The 20203-nt window shown below is 46.3% G+C and overlaps 1 protein-coding gene across 11 annotated transcripts in view; it reads left to right on the top strand.

The window, feature by feature from the left end:
- The window catches only part of rimbp2b (RIMS binding protein 2b), a 190325-nt gene that overhangs the window by 32385 nt on the left and 137737 nt on the right, over window positions 1-20203 (top strand). The window contains exon 2 of one of the 11 annotated variants that reach the window (XM_072240772.1): window positions 9769-9991. The exons of the other annotated variants lie outside the window; for them this stretch is intronic. The gene's annotated coding sequence lies outside the window, so the exon portion shown is untranslated. The remainder of the gene's footprint in view (window positions 1-9768; window positions 9992-20203) is intronic. 11 annotated transcript variants of the gene reach the window in all.

Below are 20203 nucleotides of genomic sequence, written 5' to 3'. Positions count from 1 at the left end.
AAATATAAATACTTAAGACTGCTTATATACATAGATTGATTGTGTGTCCATAAAATGACGCTCGACACAGGAGTGTCTGTACATAAGGTGTCTCTGACCGGAAATGATGAAGCAGTGGTGGTTGGGGGTGTTGAGGGGTGGGTTAGTGGGTGGAGGTGTTGATCAGCCTTACTGCTTGGGGAAAGTAACTGTTTTTGGGTCTGGTGGTCCTGGCATGAATGCTACGTAGCCTCCTCCTTGATGGGAGCAGGACAAACAGTCCGGGAGCAGGACGCACTGTGAGACTCTGCGCATTACACTGGCGGCCGTGTGCTGTGAGTTCAGAGGGAGCAGGCATCCGTTGCACTCTGCTCTAGGCAAAATATCACCGAATTATTGATCTATTTTTAATCAGTGTGTGATTATCTCGGGTCATGGAAGAGAATTGGAACAGCTGGTAAACATCGCGTTGAATAAAGTGCTTTATGTCATGGAACAGCTTGTCAGCAGAGTTTCTAAAATTGGTTACCTGATCTCATTTCCCAATAAAGAGAAGACGATGGGATTGACTGGTTAAATGTTTAGGGTTTAATCTGCCACCCTGTTTGTGTTCTGCTTGCCCTGAAGTGGAGCTCATCCACTCCCAGTATTGTTCACAACCCTGTTATACACACACACACACACACACACACACAACGCTGCAGAACTCAGAAGGTCAGGCAGCATCTATGGAGAAGAATAAATAGTCAACGTTTCGGGCCGACACCCTTCAGCAGGACTGGAAAGGAAGAGGAGAAGTCAGGGTAAGAAGGTGGGGGGAGGGGAGGAGGAAATTCAAGGTGGTAGGTGACAGGTGAAACCAGGAGAGGGGGAGAGGGTGAAATAAAGAGCTGAGAAGTTGATTGGTGAAAGAGATAAAGGGCTGGAGAAGGGGGAATCTGATAGTAGAGAGTGGAAGACCATGGTTGAAGGGGAAGTGGGAGGAGCACCAGAGAGAGGTGAAGGGCAGGTAAGGAGATAATGTGAGAGAAATGAGAATTAGCAGAAGTTCGGAAGATCGATGTTCCCGCCATCAGATTGGAGCCTACTCAGATGGAATATAAGGTGCTGCTCCTGCAGCCCGAGTGTGGCCCGAAACGTTGACTGTTCACACTTTTCCACGGATGCCGCCTGACCTGTGGAGCTCCGAGTGCGTTGCTTTGACGGCTCTGGGCCTGTCCTGAGGTACTCCGATGATCGGGGTTGACCATGGATCTCTTACCCCGGCTGTCTGCATCATACATGGGCCTGCTCAGTACGATGCGGAGAGCTGGCTGCTGCCCCTGTAGCAGGCTTCCCCTCTCCACGCAGCTGATGGATCCAAAGAAACAGCAGGGTCAGATACAGTTCGGCACCAGCAGCATGGCAGGAGTTGCCAGTCAGCGGTGAACTCAATGTAGGACTGCGTTAGGCACTCCAGCTCCAGATTTTTCCTGAAGGGTAAACTCTGAAACCTGCCCCATGAGCATGTATAGCACGGGGCAGCAGAGGTTTGAGATCAGAGTTTTCCTTCTCCCAGATGAGCTGCTAACTATGGCTGACGAGCCCCTTCTGCCTGAAGCAACTGGTTTTAATGTGCCAGTAGCCCACCTTTGCCCCTTCTCCAGTCAGTAGAAACAGTTCCGCTGGGCTTAGTAGCTAAGCCAAGCATGAAGGCCAGGAGCTGGACTCGGTTGTCAGAGACTATTTGAGACATTGGGAGCATTTCATAGGTAGTGGGAGCTTATCCCCACTACCTCCCCGGCTATGACAACCTTAAGGAACATCTGGGCCTGTACTCACAGGAGATCAGAAAAACGAGGATGGGTCTCACTGAAAACTGTCGAATATTGAAAGGCCTTGTGGATGTGGAGAGAATGTTTACTAGGACCAGAGGACACAGCCTCAGAATAGAAGGGCATCCATTTATAAGAGAAGTGAGGAGGAATTTCTTTAGCCAGAGGCTGGTGAACCTATGGAGCCGAGTCATTGGGTTTATGTAATGCGAGGTTGGTAAGTTGAGAGAAGGCTGGAGAGTAGGGTTGAGAGGGAAAATAAGTTGCCCACAACCGAATGGCAGAACGGTCTTGATGGGCAGAATGGCCTAATTCTGCTCCTATGTCATATGGTCTTGTGATCTTGTTGTTGTCAGTAACAGAGCGGCATTGTCCCTGAGGAAGCCACTGAGTTTGTGAGTCTATGTGTCTGCCGGTACGAGGTGGTGGCGGGGGAGCGCTGTCATAATGACAGGTGATCATGCAGTATCTCACAACGTAGGAACACCCGAACTGTGCACAGGCTTCTCAGAGCAGGGGTGAACAGGAGAATGGTGTGTTCACACATCGTTACAAAAATGAGATTTATCTTGGTTAAACATTAGCTTTATTTGTCACACACAGCGAAATGCGTGATTGGCATCAACGAGCAACACAGTCTGAGGATGTCCTGGGGGGCAGCCCGCACGTTTCGCCATGCTCCGGGCACCAACATAGCGTGCCACAGCTCACTAACCCTAACCCATGCTCTGGGCGCCTAACATAGCGTGCCACAGCTCACTAACCCTAACCCATGCTCCGGGCACCAACATAGCGTGCCACAGCTCACTAACCCTAACCCATGCTCTGGGCGCCTAACATAGCGTGCCCTCGGCTCACTAACCCTAACCCATCTGTGTTTGGAATGTGGGAGGAAACCCGCGTAGTCACAGGGAGAACGTACCAACACCTTACTGACAGCATCACACCCTTCCCTGACTATGTTACCATTACCGGGTCTAAACCCTGTGCCCCCTCCCACCAGCCACCTTCACCAGACAGACTGCCGTAGTAGAAAAGGCAATTCAGCCCCTGAGACGTGAATAACAACAGTGATTCCCCCTGGAACAGCCAGAGAGGTCTCCAGGGTCAGAATCATTATCACTGAGATATGATGTGAAATGTGTTGTCCAAGACATTAAACATTTACTAGAGTTACAATAAAATCTTATTAAGCACTTGAGTGCTATTAACTCTACGAAGTGAATGAGTTGGATGATCAGCATGAACATACTGAATGGTAGTGCGGGCTCGAAGGGCTGAATGGCCTACTCCTGCACCTATTTTCTATGTTTCCAAGTTTCTATGTTTAAACCAAGTGACATAGGTGACAACAGGGCTTCACTCTCAGATGAGCTCAATTTCTCCTTTGCTCACTTTGACTGTTAAAAACCCGGAGAAGCCAGCACAAGCTCCCACACACCCCAATGATCTTGTGATTTTAATCTCTGAGAGCATCCCTCAGGAGGATGAACCCACGGAAAGCATCTGGCCTAGATGGGAAACCTGTACCAGTACTAAAAACTTGTGCTAATCAATTGGCTGGAGTGTTCACTGAGATCTTTAACCTCTCGCTTCGGCAGTCTGAGGTACTCACATGCTTCAAGCAGGCTTCAATGACATCGGTGCCCAAGAAGAACGAGGTGACCTGCCTCGGTAACTCTCATCCAGTGGCACTTACATCCACTGTGATGAAGTGTTTTGAGAGGTTGGTGATGAATCATCAACTCCTGCCTGAGAAGTGACTTGGATCCATTCCAAAGTGCCCACCAGCACAACAGGTCCACAGCAGATGCCATTTCATTGGCTTGTTACTCAACTCTGGAACATCTGGACAGAAAAGGTGCAGACATCAGGATGCTCTTTATCGACTACAGCTCAGCACTCAATGCCATCATCCCCTCAAAACTTGGAGATTGCGAGGATTTGGCAAGACACCTAAAACTTTGACAAACTTCTATAGATGTGTACTGGAGATTATATTGACTATATGTATCACAGCCTGGTATGGAAACACCAATGCCCTTGAATGGAAAATCCTACAAAAAAATTAGTGAATATGGCCCAGGCCATCATGAGTAAAGCCCTCTCCACCACTGAGCACATCTACATGATACGCTGTTCTGGGAAAGCAGCATCCATCATCAGGGACCCCCACCACCCAGGTCATGCTCTCTTCTCTCTGCTGCCATCAGGAAGAAGATACAGGAGCCTCAGGATTTACACCTCCAATTTCAGGAGCAGTTATTACCTGTCAGCCATCAGGCTCTTGAACCAGAGTGTATAACTTCACTCACCCATCAATTAAATGTTCCCTCATGCTCTCGATATTAATTGCTTATTTATTTATTTATTTATTTATTTATTTATTTATTATTTTTGTATTTGCACAGTCTGTAGACTTTTTCACACTGGTTGAACATCTACGTTGGTACAGTCTTTCCAGGGTTACCCGAGGGTTCTGTTGCTGGTCATGGGCTGACTTCTGTGTAAATCAGAGCTCTCTGTTTCTGTACTAACCCACATCGTCTCTCTCTAGTTATGCTTCCTTTGGTTCTTTCATTTCATCAAATAATTATCAGGATCAGGTTTCATATCACTGGCATATGTCATGAAATTTGTTGTCTTTGTGGCAGCTGTGCAATGCAGTACATAGTAATAGAGAAAGAAAGCTGTGAATTATATAGATCATGAAACTTGTTTTGCCACAGCAGTATGCAATATGTAATGAGTATAAAATACAATAAATTAAATGAATCAGGGGAGAAAACACACCCTTGTCTAACCCCTTTCTTGATTTTCGTAAACTGACTCACTTCTCCATCTATTCTTACAGCGGCAGTTTGTTCCCAGTACAGAATTCTGATTAGCCCTTTCGAACCTAGATCTAGAGTTTTCTGTAATATTTCAAATAACTTATTGTGCTTCACTTTATCAAATGCTTTTGTGTAGTCGATCAAACAAACAAACAAATCTTTTTGCACTTGAATAGCTCGTTCTGATAGTATCCTTAACATCAATATTGCATTTCTTGTACCTTTGTCTTTCACAAAACCACATTGTTCTTTGCCTTTTTCAGCTTGTATCTTACTTTTCGCTCTTGTCATCGAAATTCTTAGAAGTATCTTATGACTCATTAAATTTATGGTCCTATGTAATTCACATTTAATTGCTCCAGCTTTCTTAGGAAGAGTGATAAATACCGATTTTTTCATCTCTTCTGGTAGTATTCCAGTCTCATAAATTTCATTGATTAAATCAGTAAGTTTTTCAATTCCATAATCCTCAAGGGCAATAATTTGTTCTATTACTAATTCATTAGGACCTGCTGCCTTTCTTTTCTTCATCTTATTTATTGCATTACGAACTTCAGATTTTAAAATACTTGGACCTTCAATTTTTTTCTTAATTTCTGGTTTTTCGCCTCGATCGTCTTCAAACGATGCCTGAATATACTCAGTTTATCTGTTCATAATCTCATCTTTTTCCATGATAATGGTACCGTCCTTTGCTTTCAAACATCCACCTGAAGAACAGAGGAGCTTTTTACCAGTGATAGTCTTGATTTGTTGATGTAACCTTTTTGGATCAGTAATAGGGATTCTTTCTATTTGCTCACATTCCTGGTTTAACCATTCTTCTTTGGCTTTTTGACATAAGCTTTTAACTTTTTTATCTAAGGACTTATATGAGAGATATCTTGGGAATCAAAGTTGGTGGTGAAAACATCAATAATTTCAGATATGCAGATGACACTGTGTTAATTGCAAGTACGGAGGAAGAACTACAAAACTTAATTGATATAATTGTTGAAGAAAGTGCAAAATTGGGTCTATCTATCAATTGCAAAAAGACAATGTATGGTGATATCCAAAAAGAAGGAGAATCCTATCTGGAGGCTGAGAATAAAAGGGGAAGACATAAAACAAGTAAAGAACTTTTGCTACTTAGGAAGCTGGGTGACATCAGATGGCAGGTGTGACTTGGACATCAAAAGAAGAATAGGGATGGCAAAAGACACCTTTACGAGAATGAAGAGTATACTGACCAACACTAAACTAGGCATGACAACCCTCCTCAGAGTACTGAAATGTTACGCTTATCCAGTTATATTGCTCAGAATGTTGGACAATATCTAGTAACATGAGAAAATGAATTGTAGCAGCAGAGATGTGGTTTTTGAGGAGGATGCAAAGAATATCATGGACGAAACGAATATCTAACAAGGATGTCATGGACAAAGCAAACACAAAAAGAGAAATAATGTATGAGATCATGAAAAGGCAATGTAACTTCATTGGACATGTGATGAGGAAAGAGGAGTTAGAATGCACGGTAATTATGGGAAAGATTGAAGGGAAGAAAACAAGAGGAAGACAAAGACAAATGATGATGGAGACAGCAGCCAGAGAACTGGAAATGAATACCAATGAATTGATCCACTTGACCCGAAACAGGAGTGTGTGGGCCTTGGCAGTCAAAGCTCAAACTGGACATGGCACCTGATGTTGATGATGATAAAATACAATATGAAATGTATATTGAAAATTAAATTAAATAAGTAATGCAAAATTAGTGAGGTAGTGTCTCCCGATACCATCAGGGAGGAGGTACAAAAGCCCGAAGACGCACACTCAGTGATTCAGGAACAGCTTCTTTCCCTCTGCCATCAGATTTCTGAATCGACATTGAATCCATGAATACTACCTCACTATTTTTTCTTTGCACTACTTATTTAATTTAAGTATTTAATACACAGTGCGTACTTACTGTAATTGACGTTTTTTCTATTGTTATGTATTGCATTGTATTGCTGCTGCAAAGATAACAAATTTCACAAAATATGCTGGTGATATTAAACCTGAATTCTGATTCTAGCCTGGTGTGTGTTTGTTGGTGTATTTGTGTGGGGAGCAGCTGCTTTGTATCTCAGTAAGTTTTTGTCGGGTGCTGACAGGAGCTGGGGCTGTCTGCAGATTAACACGACCCCATCTCAGACAGGTTTCTCTCAGTGTCTTAACCACTCAGAGTTCCGGGCACGGAGCGCCATGGCAGCGTTTTGATCCGCACACTCGGCAGAGCATTTCTGCTGATGAATAAGCCTTACACAGAGCTGTTTCAGAGGCTCGGTTCTCCAGGGGTCCTACAGACCCAGAGTGCCGACTAATTACTCTCAGTAAGCAGACCTTCTGCCACCAATCATCACACTGGCACTTGATCCAATTAACAATTTCCTTCATTCCTGGAGCTTTCATCCGCTAACACATCTTTGATGAGTGACGTTGTCACATATTCCCTCAAAGTCCCGATGCCAGCGAGCGATGGCTGTCTCTTCTCTTGCTAATTGTACAGTAAGTCTGATCGACTCCTCCACCCACTACCCCCACCACTACAATATCATTTCTGTATGCCATGTCAGTCACCTTGTGTGGGGCCTGGCATCACGTTACGGACAGACCATCAATCTGTGTCTATCACCTTATCAAAGTTCAAAGTACATTTATTATCAAAGTTTGTGTAAATTATACATGTTTGAGATTCGTCTCCTAACAGGCAACCACAAAACAAGAAACACGAAAGAACCCATTAAAAAAAAATCGAACAAACACCCAATGCAGAGAGAGAGAAAAAAAAACACAAATTGTGCAAACAGTAAAAGCAGTAACAGCATTCAGAGTGAAAGTGAGTCCGTAGACACGAAGCCCGGAGCAGCCGGAACAGTCCACCAGCCTGAGCCTCAATGCTGCTGAGAGCGGAGAAAAACATTGCGGAGCAGCGGAGCAGCGCACAGGACCATCCCAACCCTCGCCTCCGGTCCCAACACTCTGCCTTTTCAATCCATCCAGCCCGGTGATTACATCATCCAAACACTGGGCCATCCTTCACACTAGGACCGGAGCCTGGGACTAATCAACACGCTCTGGGACCAGACCCCCGCCTAACGTCACTTTGTGGACATACCATCAATTTCCGTATATCACTTTATGTGGAGCCGAAAGTCACTTTTGATTAAGGGTGACCTAACTGAAAGCTCTCAAATATTGAAAGACCTCGATAGAGTGGACGTGGAGAGGATGTTTTCAATGGTCGGAGAGTCTAAGACCAGAGGACACAGCCTCAGAATAGAGGGACGTCCATTTGGAATGAAGATGAGGAAGAATTTCTTTAGCCTGCGGTTGGTGAATCTGTGGAATTTGTTGCCACAGGCAGCTGTGGAGGCCAAGTCTTTGTGTATATTAAAGGCAGAAGTTGATAGATTCTTGATTAGTTAGAGTATGAAGGGTTACGGGGAAAAGGCAGGAGATTGGGACTGAGAGGGAAGATGGATCAGCCATGATGAGATGGTGGAGCAGACTCAATGGGCTGAATGGCCTAATTCTGCTCCTATATCTTATGGTCTTATGGCCATGCCACCAATCAATGTATCTACCAGGGGTTCCCAACCTGGGTCCACAGATCTCTTGTTTAATGGTATTGGTGTGTGCTGCCCTCACTGAGGCGCTGTGGACAGTCAGCCAAACTCCAAATGACGAGTCAGGAACTAGTCTCCCAGCTCTTTCATTTTATTGCCGAGTCAAAGGCATGACATGGTGAATAAGGAGGTAGGAGGCTGGGGATTGGAACCAACAGCCCTGAGGAAGGGTCTCAGCCGGAAACATCGACCGTTCACTCTTTTCCATAGCTGCTACCTGGCCTGCTGAGTTCCTCCAGCATTTCGTGTGCATTACTCTGATTTCCAGCACCTGCACATTTTCTCTTGTTTTGGGAAACAAGAAGATGGCTTTAGATAGAGACTTTTTTCCACTCCTAACGCAAATCTCTGCCTGCCTGCCTGTCCATGTGCTTTCCTACTTACTCCTTCCTGGCTGTACAGCAAGTGACCTAATACAGATCTGAAACTGCTCATTAAAATAAAAGCTGAATATGCTTAATCACATATAAAAACGCAAATGAACTGCCCGAGGGCAGAACACGCTACAAGGTGTGAAAAAATATGGGAACCTTTGGTGCATAAGCTATCTTATGAATTTATATTTATTGTGTTTTTAATTATTATTATGTTCTCTATCTTTTGTGTTTATTTAATTATCTATCTTTCTGTTTCGAGATACAGCGCGGAGTGTGTGCTTGCAGCTCTACGAGCTGCGCTGCCTCAGGAACCCCCTTATCAGCCTAATTTACCCCTAAACTAGTCATCAGCTAATTTACCATGACCAATTAACCTCCTAACTGGTACGTCTTTGAATTGTGGGAGGAAACCCACACATTCCAAGGGGAGAATGTACGGAGAGTCCTTACAGAGGGCACTAGGATTGAACCCTGAACCCCGAGGGCCCGAGCTGTGATAGTATCACACTGACCGCTACGCTACTGTGGCACTTGGATCCAGGGTAACCATTACTTTGTTCTCCTCTACACTTCTGTGCAGGAAATGACATTAAACAACCTCTGGATCTTGGCTCTTGACTGTTATAATCCAGACCCCTGACAATTGCCTCTTAACGTGAATTAATTAGGAGCTTGAGGAGGCAGCTTAGGCCCTTGAACCCTTCAACATGCAAGTAACCTGACTGTTAGCTCATCCCCACCATGAGGGTGAAAGGTGAAAAGTTTAAGGGGAGCATGAGGGAAAACTCCTTCACTCAGAGGCTGGTGCGAGTGTGAAATGAGCTGCCAACGCAAGTGCTGGATACAATCAATAGAAGTTTGGATAGGTACGTGGATGGTTGGGGTATGGAGGGCTATGGTCCCAGTGCAGGTCGATGGGAGTGGGCAGTTTAAATGGTTCAGCATGGACTAGATGGGCTGAAGGGCCTGTTTCTGTGCTGTACATTCTGTGACTATCCCACTCCCCAGCTGAATCAATGTCTGTCTCCCTCAGCCTTAAAAATACTCAAGTCTGCTACTATCACTGTTGACGGAGGGATTGATCACCTCATCTTTATATTAATTTTAGAAACAAATGCAAGAGATCCTACGGATGCGGGAAATGTCAGTTATAATAAACCTAGTCCAGAACAACGCACACAGAATGCTGGAGGAACTCAGCAGGTCAGGCAGCATCTATGGAAATGAATGAACAGTCAACGTTTCGAGCCGAGAACCTTTCTCGAGACTGGGAAGAAGCCAGAGTAAAAATGTTGGGAGGAAGGGAAGGAGGACAAACCAGAAGCTGACAAGTGAGTCCAGGTGAAGGGGAAGGTAGGTGGATGGTTGGGGGGAGGGGGATGAAGTAAGAAGCTGGGAGGTGATAGGTGGAAGACGTGAAGGGCTGAAGAAGAAGGAATCTGATAGGAGAGTAGAGTGGACCATGGGACGGGTCTGGGGGTGACAGGCAAGTGAGGAGAAGAGAAGGGGTAAGAGAGGAGAAAGAATGGGGGATGGAAAAAGGGAGAAGGGGGAAAGGTAGAAATGACAAGAAGTTAGAGAAATTGACGTTCGTGCCGTCAGGTTTTTAAACACTGACCTGTCCCCACCCTTTGTTCTAGAGTATCCCACAGGAGGAAGTGCTCTCGGCTCACCCACCCTGCCCAGCCTTAGAGACAGAGTCATACAGTGTGGAAACTGGCCATTGCGCCCAACTCTTCCATGCAAACTGTGTTTGCCCAGTGGGCTAGTCTCATCTGCCTGTGTTAGGCCCGTAGCCCTCTGGAGACAGTCCAGAGGAGGGTCACGAGAATGATCCCAGGAATGAAAGGGTTAATGTGCGAGGAGTGTGTAGTAGCTCTGGGCCTGTACTCACTGGAGTTTAAAAGAATGGGGGTGGGGGGGTGGAATCTCATCGAGACCTATTGAATGTTCAAAGACCTTGATAGAGTGGATGTGGAGGGGATGTTTCCCATTCAATTCTATTCACTTTATTTTCCGCAAGGGGCTTCGGTTGTGTAGCGGTAAGGACAACATCACAGAACTTAAGATTCACAACACCACACTTCATATAGTTAAACAATATAAAATACTCACAGTAGGTAATAAATACTAAAATTTTATGCATGTAATTTAAAGTACAAATACACGTACTAAAGCTGACTGTTTTTACTGTCAAAGATGCTGTGTATACTATACGTTGAAAATTGGGTGTTGAGGAGGGGAATGGGGGAAGGCACAAAACTGGATCAGGCTCTCCTGGTGCTGATGGGCAGGGACCTGTAGCGGTGTTCAGATGGCATGAGAGTGGAGTGTGTGTGTAATGTCCTCCACTATTTGCTGGGCCTTTTTATTGTCCGTCTCTGTTGGATGCTGCTGAGTGACTCTGGTTCCTGGCCAATGATTTTACCACTTATTCTTTCAGTTCTGTGGAGTGGCCTGAGGTTGATGGTGCTCGTTGCTCTGAACCATGTCGTGATGTTGAAGGTTAATACTGATTCAGTGAAGCATTTATAAAATGTCTGGAGAATCGACGGCTGAACCTGAAGCTTCCACATCTTCCTAAGAAAAAGTAGCTGTTGTTGGGGGCTATGGTGATATTGGAAAGGGTTAAAAGCAGGTTCACAAAAATGATTCCAGGATAGAAAGACTTATCATATGAGGAGCGTTTGATGGCTCTGGGCCTGTACTTGCTGGAGGTCAGAAGAATGAGTGGGGATCTCATTGAAACCTATTGAATGTTGAAAGATCTTGATAGAGTGGATATGGAGAGGGTGTTTCCTATAATGGGGGAGTCTAAGACAAGAGGACACAGCCTCAGAAAAGAAGGGTGTCCTTTTAGAACAGAGATGAGGTGGAATTTCTTCAGTAAGAGGGTGGTGAATGTGTGGAATTCATTGCCACGGGCAGCTGTGGAGAACAAGTCACTGGGTGTATTTAAAGCGGAGGTTGCTGGGTTCTTGATATTAGTCAGGGTGTCAAAGGCTACAGGGAGAAGGCAAGAGAATGAGGTTGAGAGGGATAATAAATCAGCTGTGATTGAGAAGTGAAGAAATTTAATTAGCCTAATTAGACCATAAGAGCATAAGATATAGGAGCAGAATAAGGCCATTTGGCCCATCGAGTCTGCTCTGGCATTTCGTCATGGCTGATCCATTCTGCTCCTATGTCTTATGGCCTTTGAACTTCTACTAACCATGTAATTATGGCTTTTAAATGTTGCCACTGTTCAGTGGAAGAAATAATGAAGTGGTGACTTTCCCCTCGGGCCGGTCTCAGAATTCCCATTACCCTCCCACATCCAGCCAGCCGGCTTCAGTTTCTTCCGGATGTATTTTGTAGCAATTATCACCGGATTTCCCTTTGTGTTTCTTGGCCATTCCCCGCCAAATGCATTTCGTTCCTTCTCCACTAACGAGGTGAGTTGTGCAGACTTCCATCTGCTGCCGCCATCTCCAATTCTTTGTCCCTGCCGGACCTCGGTCTGCAGCGAGTTACAGTGGTAAGTGCGTACAACTCCCATCTCCACAGCAAATCCACTGTCCTTCATGTTCGCCATTTTCACACTCCTCATTCCCACTGACCCTCAACATCTCACACCGACCTATATGTCTGTGTAACCCATTTCCACTATCCTACTCCCCATCCCCACCATCCTACACCCCATTCCCACTGACCCACAACATCCCACAACCCGTTCCCATCGTCACACTCCATCCCACACCATCCGGCACTGTCACATAGGGTTTCACACCCCGTTCCCACCATCGCACAGTCCCACATGGTCCCGCATGGTCCCGCACAGTCCCACACCTTCCCACACTGTCCCATACTGTCCCACACCATCTCACACTGTCCCGCACTGTCCCGCATGGTCCCACACTGTCCCGCACGGTCCCACACTGTCCCATACTGTCCCACACCATCTCACACTGTCCCGCACTGTCCCGCACGGTCCCACACTGTCCCGCACGGTCCCACACTGTCCCATACTGTCCCACACCATCTCACACTGTCCCACACGGTCTCACACTGTCCCACACAGTCCCGCACTGTCCCACACTGTCCCACACCATCTCACACAGTCGCACATGGTCCCACACAGTCCCGCACGGTCCCACACGGTCCCACGCCGTCCCGCATGGTCCCACTCCGTCCCACACGGTCCCACGCTGTCCCACACTGTCTCGCACGGTCCTATACTGTCCCACACGGTCCCACATTATCCCACACAGTCCCACACCATCCCACACTGTCCCACACGGTCCTGCATGGTCCCACACGGTCCCGCATGGTCCAACACGGTCCCATACTGTCCCGCACGGTCCCACATTATCCCACACAGACCCACACCATCCCACACTGTCCCACACGGTCCTGCATGGTCCCACACAGTCCCGCATGGTCCCACACAGTCCTGCATGGTCCCATACTGTCCCGCACAGTCTCACATTATCCCACACGGTCCCGCATGGTCCCACATGGTCCCACACCATCCCGCATGGTCCCACACGGTCCCGCATGGTCCCATACTGTCCCACACGGTCCCACACAGTCCCACACGGTCCCACACGGTCCCACACTGTCCCGCATAGTCCCACGCTGTCCCACACTGTCCCGCACGGTTCTACACCATCCCGCACGGTCCCACACCGTCCCACACTGTCCCACACGGTCCCATACTGTCCGGCACAGTCCCACATTATCCCACACGGTCCCACACGGTCTCACATGGTCTCACGCGGTTCCACACATTCCCACACGGTCCCACACAATCCCACGCTGTCCAGCACGGTCCCACGCTGTCCTGCACGGTCCTGCACAGTCCCGCACTGTCCCACACGGTCCCACGCAGTCCCGCACAGTCCCAGGCTGTCCCACATGGTCCCACAGCATCTTGCACTGTCACATATGGTTTCATACCCCATTTCCACCATCACACACAGTCCCACATGGTCCCACTTTGTCCCACACCGTCCCACACCATCCTGCACTGTCACAAACAGTCCCACACCATCCCGCGCTGTCATATACGGTTTCATACCCCATTCGCACCATCGCACACAGTTCCGCACCATCGCACACAGTCCCACTCCATCCCACACTGTCGTACAACCCATTCCCACTGTCCCACACCCTCTTACTCTTCATTCCCCCTGTCCATCGCCATCCCATATGCCTTATGAGGAAAGGTTGAGTGAGCTGGGGCTTTTCTCTTTGGACTGAAGGAGGATGAAAGGTGACATGATAGAGGTGTACAGGATGATAAGAGGCATAGATCAAGTGAACAGACAGCACCTTTTTCTCAGGGCAGCAATGGCTAATACGAAGGGGCATAATTTTAAGGTGATTTGGGGAAATTATAGGGTAGATTAGATTAAGGTATGTTAGGGGTAGATTTTTCCACAGAAAATGTTGTGTGCATGGAACTAGCGGAGGTCAGTGGTGGTCGCGGCAGGTACATTAGGGAGGTTTGAGAGACTTGTAGGGTGGAAAACGGAGGGCTATGTGGGAGGAGAGGGTTAGATTGATCATGGAATAGGTTAAAAGGTCAGCACAGCATCGTGGGGTGAGGGGCCTGCACTGGGCTGCATTGGTCTGTGTTTCCTGGATGTATAATTAACGCTGTGAAAGAGCCAGGATTTCCCCCCAACTGCTCCCTCTCCACCCTCAAGGGTGACAGTGTTCACCGTCGTGTACAGGGTCACTTTGTAGACTCTCTCCCCCAGCGGAGACACAACACACATCAATCGGTCCCCAGAGCAGTTGCCAAACTCTGGAATAAAACTGGAACAGAAACTCAGTGGGGTGGGCTGTGTATTACAGTATGATAGTCTGTAATAGGCACTGGGTGGGTATATTTAACAGTATAATGCAGTGTGTGAGTCTGTAATAGACATTGGATGTGTTTGACATTGTAACACAGTACGTGGGTCTGTAATGGAAATGGGTTCATGTGTTTGACATTGTAACAAAGTGTGCATCTGTATTGGACACTGGGTGGGTTAGACATTGTAACACAATACACAATACATGTAATAGAGACTGAGAGAATTTGGCATTGTAACAGTTTCTGGGTCTCTAATGGAATTGAGTTCATGAATTTGACGTTGTAACACAATGTGTGCATCAGAAATGGACACTAGGTGGGTTAGACATTGTAATGCAGTACATGAGTCTCTAATTAACACGGTTTTGACATTGTAACACAGTGTGTGAGTCTGTAATTACAGCTGGAAGGGTTTGTCATTGTAATGCAGTACATGGTCTGTAATGGACATTGGGAGGGTTTGACATTGTAATGCAGTACATGGATCTGTACTCAACACGATGAGTTTGACATAATGCAGTGTGTAGGTCTATAGTGGACACTGGATGGGTTTGACATTGTAATACTCTGTGTGGGTCTGTAATAGACACTGGGAGGGTTTGACATTGTAATGCAGTGTGTGGATCTGTAATGGACACTGGGAGGGTTTGACATTGTAATGCAGTGTGTGGATCTGTAATGGACACTGGGAGGGTTTGACATTGTAATGCAGTGTGTGGATCTGTAATGGACACTGGGAGGGTTTGACATTGTAATGCAGTATATGGGTCATATTGAACATGATGGGTTTGATATTGTAACACAGTGTATGGGTCTGTAATGGATTCTGGATGACTTTGATGTTGCAATGTATTGTGTGGGTCTGTAATGGACACTGGGTGAGTTTGACCAGGTTAGGGTCATCTCTCTGGAGTTACATGTGCCCCATCCCTATCCCCATTCTCAACCCCTCCAATTCCCGTATCCATTTCTGTTCCCATCCTCATCCCCGTGCCATGCCCACCTCCATCCCCACTCCATAGCCATCCCGACTGTCCAATCCCCACACCCATTCCATTGCCACCCCCATCCCTATCTCATTCCTACCCACTTCTCTGTCCAATCCTCACCCATATCACACAACCATTTCTATTTCAAATGCAGAAGTTCAAAGTGTATTTGTTATCAAAGTACGTATGTACTGTATACCATACACAACCTTGAGATTCGTCTTCTTGCAGGCAGCCACAAAACAAAGAAACACGATAGAATTTATGAAAAACCATACACCACAAAGACTGTCAAACATCTGATCTTGTTTCCATCCCAACCCACCCAGATTCCATTCTGATCTGGGCTCTACGGGCTGGCCCATAGCCCATCTCTGTCTCCACTCTGAGCGTGTGGGTGAGGATTCCCTCTCACCGCCACGGGAACGTTCAATTGGTACAGCTTTATTGTTAAATATTAACACAGGCCCAAAGCAAATATATCGCACGTGTTCCAAAATGATTTACAATGAGGTTGCATTAAATATTGATCATACTCCGTGGCCACCAATCAATAATGACATTGATTAAATCAGCCTGTTGGCTTCTCACAAGATTTCTCTACCGCACTTTTACTCACTACTTTCCTCCTCGTTTGCATTTTCCAATCGATACTTCAGATAAACTGCGGTGTGTTTTTTTGGGCAGATGGTGCTCGGCAGCCATGGTTGGAAGCACTCCTAGGAGAAGAAAGACTCTGATCTCAGACCTCGGCTGCTTTGTGGCTATACCCACTCATGGGGAAGGCTTTGGGAGTAAAGCCTGAGGAAAAATCTGAACCTAGAGTCCTTAAAGCATTGAGTTTCACGCTGACTGGCAACTCCTGCGGTGCTGCTAGTGCCAAGCTGTATCGGTCACTGTCGCTGCTTTGGATCCATCCGCTGTGTGGAGAGGGGGAGCCTGCTACATGGGCGACAGCTTGCTCTCCGTATCGTACCGCCCTGGCTTGTGTATCACATAGACAGCTAGGATACAACATAGAATAGTACAGCACAGTACAGGCCCTTTGGCCCACAATGTTGTGCTGACCCTCAAACCCTGCCTCTCATATAAGCCCCCACCTTAAATTCCTCCATATACCTGTCTAGTAGTCTCTTAAACTTCACTAGTGTATCTGACTCAGGCAGTGCATTCCACGCACCAACCACTCTCTGAGTAAAAAACCTTCCTCTAATATCCCCCTTGAACTTCCCACCCCTTACCTTAAAGCCATGTCCTCTTGTATTGAGCAGTGGTGCCCTGGGGAAGAGGCGCTGGCTGTCCACTCTATCTATTCCTCTTATTATCTTGTACACCTCTATCATGCCTCCTCTCAGCCGCCTCCTCTCCAGAGAGTAAACCCCTAGCTCCCGTAATCTCTGATCATAATGCATACTCTCTAAACCAGGCAGCATCCTGGTAAATCTCCTCTGTACCCTTTCCAGTGCTTCCACATCCTTCCTATAGTGAGGCGACCAGAACTGGTCAAGCCCAACGACCAGCGGGCCATTGGTTTTGTGGAATGAGTGAGCTTGTGAGTGTGTATATATGTGTTCATATATATAGCTATACAATATGCCTCAGACTTTTGCACTGTACTGTAGTAATTTTATGTATTGCTCAATACCACTGCCACAAGAATAAACATATTTCCATATTTGTGTCTGTACAACTACATATCAAGAAGAGGAATGCACTCGGAGACGTTAACGTGTATATTCACCTTCCAGTGAACACAACAAATCAAAGCTCATGTGTAAGTTATCAGTCGATAACTAGTGGTGAGGGGAGTTACTGCGATTTAAAAAAATAGGTCCATTACATTTCCTCCCCCTTTAGTTTAATGTAACGTACAACTATATATGTAACTAAACATTCAATTGCCCTTTCATAAAACATATTCAAATAAAAATGCTTTCACAGTAACAGTCCGTAACTAATTTCACTTTACTAAAGATTCAGTTTTTTGGGTGGTGCTCTGTTTCTTTTAGGCTGGCGCCTCTGGATCTGTGGAGTGTCAGGTGCTTTATCAAAGACAACTTTCTATATTGCAGGTGTGACGTTGTCAGGGACATGATCGTCACTGAGAGGTAATTCCGGTTCTTGTTGGGTGCAGTCACCTGAGGTGTGTTCTTCAGCTGAGTGTCCAGTATCTGGTCCACATGATGTCTCCATGTCTGATCTCCAACATCCACTGTGTACACATCTGTGGTCCAGTTCTTGTAGATATCCTACCAGGTGTCCACTTGTCTTCTTGGTAATCGCGCACTAGAGCTTCCTGTCTAACCTCAAAGTTCCTTTCTGATTTAGTTGGCAACAGGCTGAACGGTTTATTCTGCATTTAACTCTAGATCTGGTTTCAGGAGGTCTATGCGAGACCTCAGATTCCTGCTCACGAACAGCATTGCAGGTGTTTGATTTGTTGTCGCATGAACAGAGTTCCGATGTACAAAAAGGAAGTTGTCCACCTTGTGCTGTAGAGAAATGTCCTCCTTGTCCACCACTTTAATGAACTTCTTGGAGGTTTGGATAAACCTTTCAGCTAACCCATTCATTGCTGGGTGGCGAGGAGATGATCTGAAATGTCTGATGCCATTTTCCTTTATGAGCCGTTGGAACTCTTCTGACGTGAATTGTGGTCCATTGTCACTCAAAATTTGCGCTGGTAAGCCATTTCTGGAGAAGATGGTCCTCAGAACAGAGACAATGTTTTCTGAGGTGGTTGGTGTGACTTTAGGCCACTTTGAAAGAGCATCCACAGTAATCGGAAACAGGGAGCCCAGTGAAGTCAATATGCACTCCTTGCCGTGGTGAAGATGGCCACTCCCAGGGGTGTAAAGGTGAGTGTGGGGGTGCAGTTTGAACTTTGTGGCATCTCGTACAGCCTTCAGTCAAGCCTTCAATCTGTCTATCTACTCCCAGCCACCACACGTAGCTCCAGGTGAGACTCTTCATCTTGACTGTGCCCAGGAGTCCTTCAGGCAGATTTTCTAACACTCGGTTTAGAGGGAACTACAACACAAGATCCACACGTCAGCATTCTTTGACATACCAACAGTGGTCTCATCTCACTGAGAACGCTGGAAACATAGGGTTACCATGAGCTGGCCGACCATGCATGGTGATGTCATAGACTTCTGACAATGTCGGGTCATTCCTTGTTTCCCTTTGTATTTCGGAATTTGTTACCAGCAACTGGTCCACCAATGCCGTGTGGAACATTACTGCTGGGTCACAGTTGCCAACAGTGGAAGACGTGACAAGTCATCAGTGTTACTGTGTTGTTTGGTACCCTTGAACTCTATGTAATAAGAAAGGGCTTCTAGGAATAGTGCTCAAAGTTGCAACCAGGTTGCAGGCACCACTGGGATTCCTGGGATCAAAAATGGACACAAGGGGCTGGTGATCTGTCACTAGTGTAAACTTTTGTCCATCAAGGTAGTGATAGAACTTCTTTACTCCCCATATTAGACTAAGGCCCTCTCGGTTTATCTGTGCATAGTTGCATTCTTTACTCATCAGTGATCTTGAAGCAAATGTAATCGGTCGTTCAGATCCATCTTTCATAGTATGTGACAAAACAGCTCCAATGCCATTAGGGGACGCAATGGACATCAATCTGATAGGCAGGGAGGGGTCATAATGCTCATCTGATGTTCACCTGATGTTTCTTCTTGGTTTCCCTGAATGCTCTTTCACGCCTTTCTGACCATTCCCTCTTTGCTCCTCTCTGTAACAGTGTGTTCAATGGGTGCAGCACTGTAGCAATGTTTGGGAGAAACCGGTGGTAGTAGTTTACAAGGCCCAAGTATGACCTGAGTTGTGACACATTTTCCAGTTTGGGTGCCTGTAGCACTGCTTCAATCTTCTCTTGTGACTTATGTAAACCATGCTTGTCAATGACATGTCCACAATATGAGATTTCACTCTTGAAAAACTCACATTTCTCTCACTTTGCACACAGACCGTACTCACTCAGCCTGGTAAGCACTTTACCAAGGTTCTGGAGGTGCTCTTCATCATTCTTGCCAGTCACGATGATGCCATCAAGGTAACATTGGGATATCTTGGAGCACTTGGTCCATTGCTGTTTGCCAAATTGCTGGAGCTGATGCGATGCCAAAGACAAGGCAATTATATTGTGAGTGGTCTTTGTGAGGAACTTCCTGCTTGACTCCTCAATCTACATTTGCAGAAAGGCTTGTGACAAGTCAATCTTTGAAAACTTCTCCCCACCCGCCAACAATGCAAAAATGTCTTCTATTTGTGGCAGGGGATACTGTACGATATGCAGCACAGGGTTGACGCTCACTTTGAAGTCCCCACATATACTAATGGTTCCAGCCTTCCCTTTCTTGATCACTGGGACAATAGGGTGGCCCAGTCGCTCCACTCAACCTTGGAGAGAATGCCAGATGCCTCCAAGCTCTTAAGTTCAGCATCCACTTTAGAATGTAGTGCGTAAGGCTTTGGACATGTCTTATGGAATCTTGGTGTTCAGTTAAATTCTGACCTTCATGCCTTTGAGTCTAACAATACTCTTCTCAAACACCTTCTCATTAACATTAAGTAGCAGTGACAGTCTCTGGGTCGGCCTACCATTTGAGTTGCAGTTGCCTGTTGATGACACATTAAGAGCTTTGGTTGTTTGCCGGTCTAGTTGGATTTTTCTCAACCATTCACGTCTG

This window comes from Mobula birostris, chromosome 22, assembly GCF_030028105.1.
Source record: "Mobula birostris isolate sMobBir1 chromosome 22, sMobBir1.hap1, whole genome shotgun sequence".
Lineage (NCBI taxonomy): Eukaryota > Metazoa > Chordata > Chondrichthyes > Myliobatiformes > Myliobatidae > Mobula > Mobula birostris.
The sequence above is the reverse complement of the archived record's forward strand: the minus strand, read 5'-3'. Positions and strand labels throughout refer to the sequence as shown.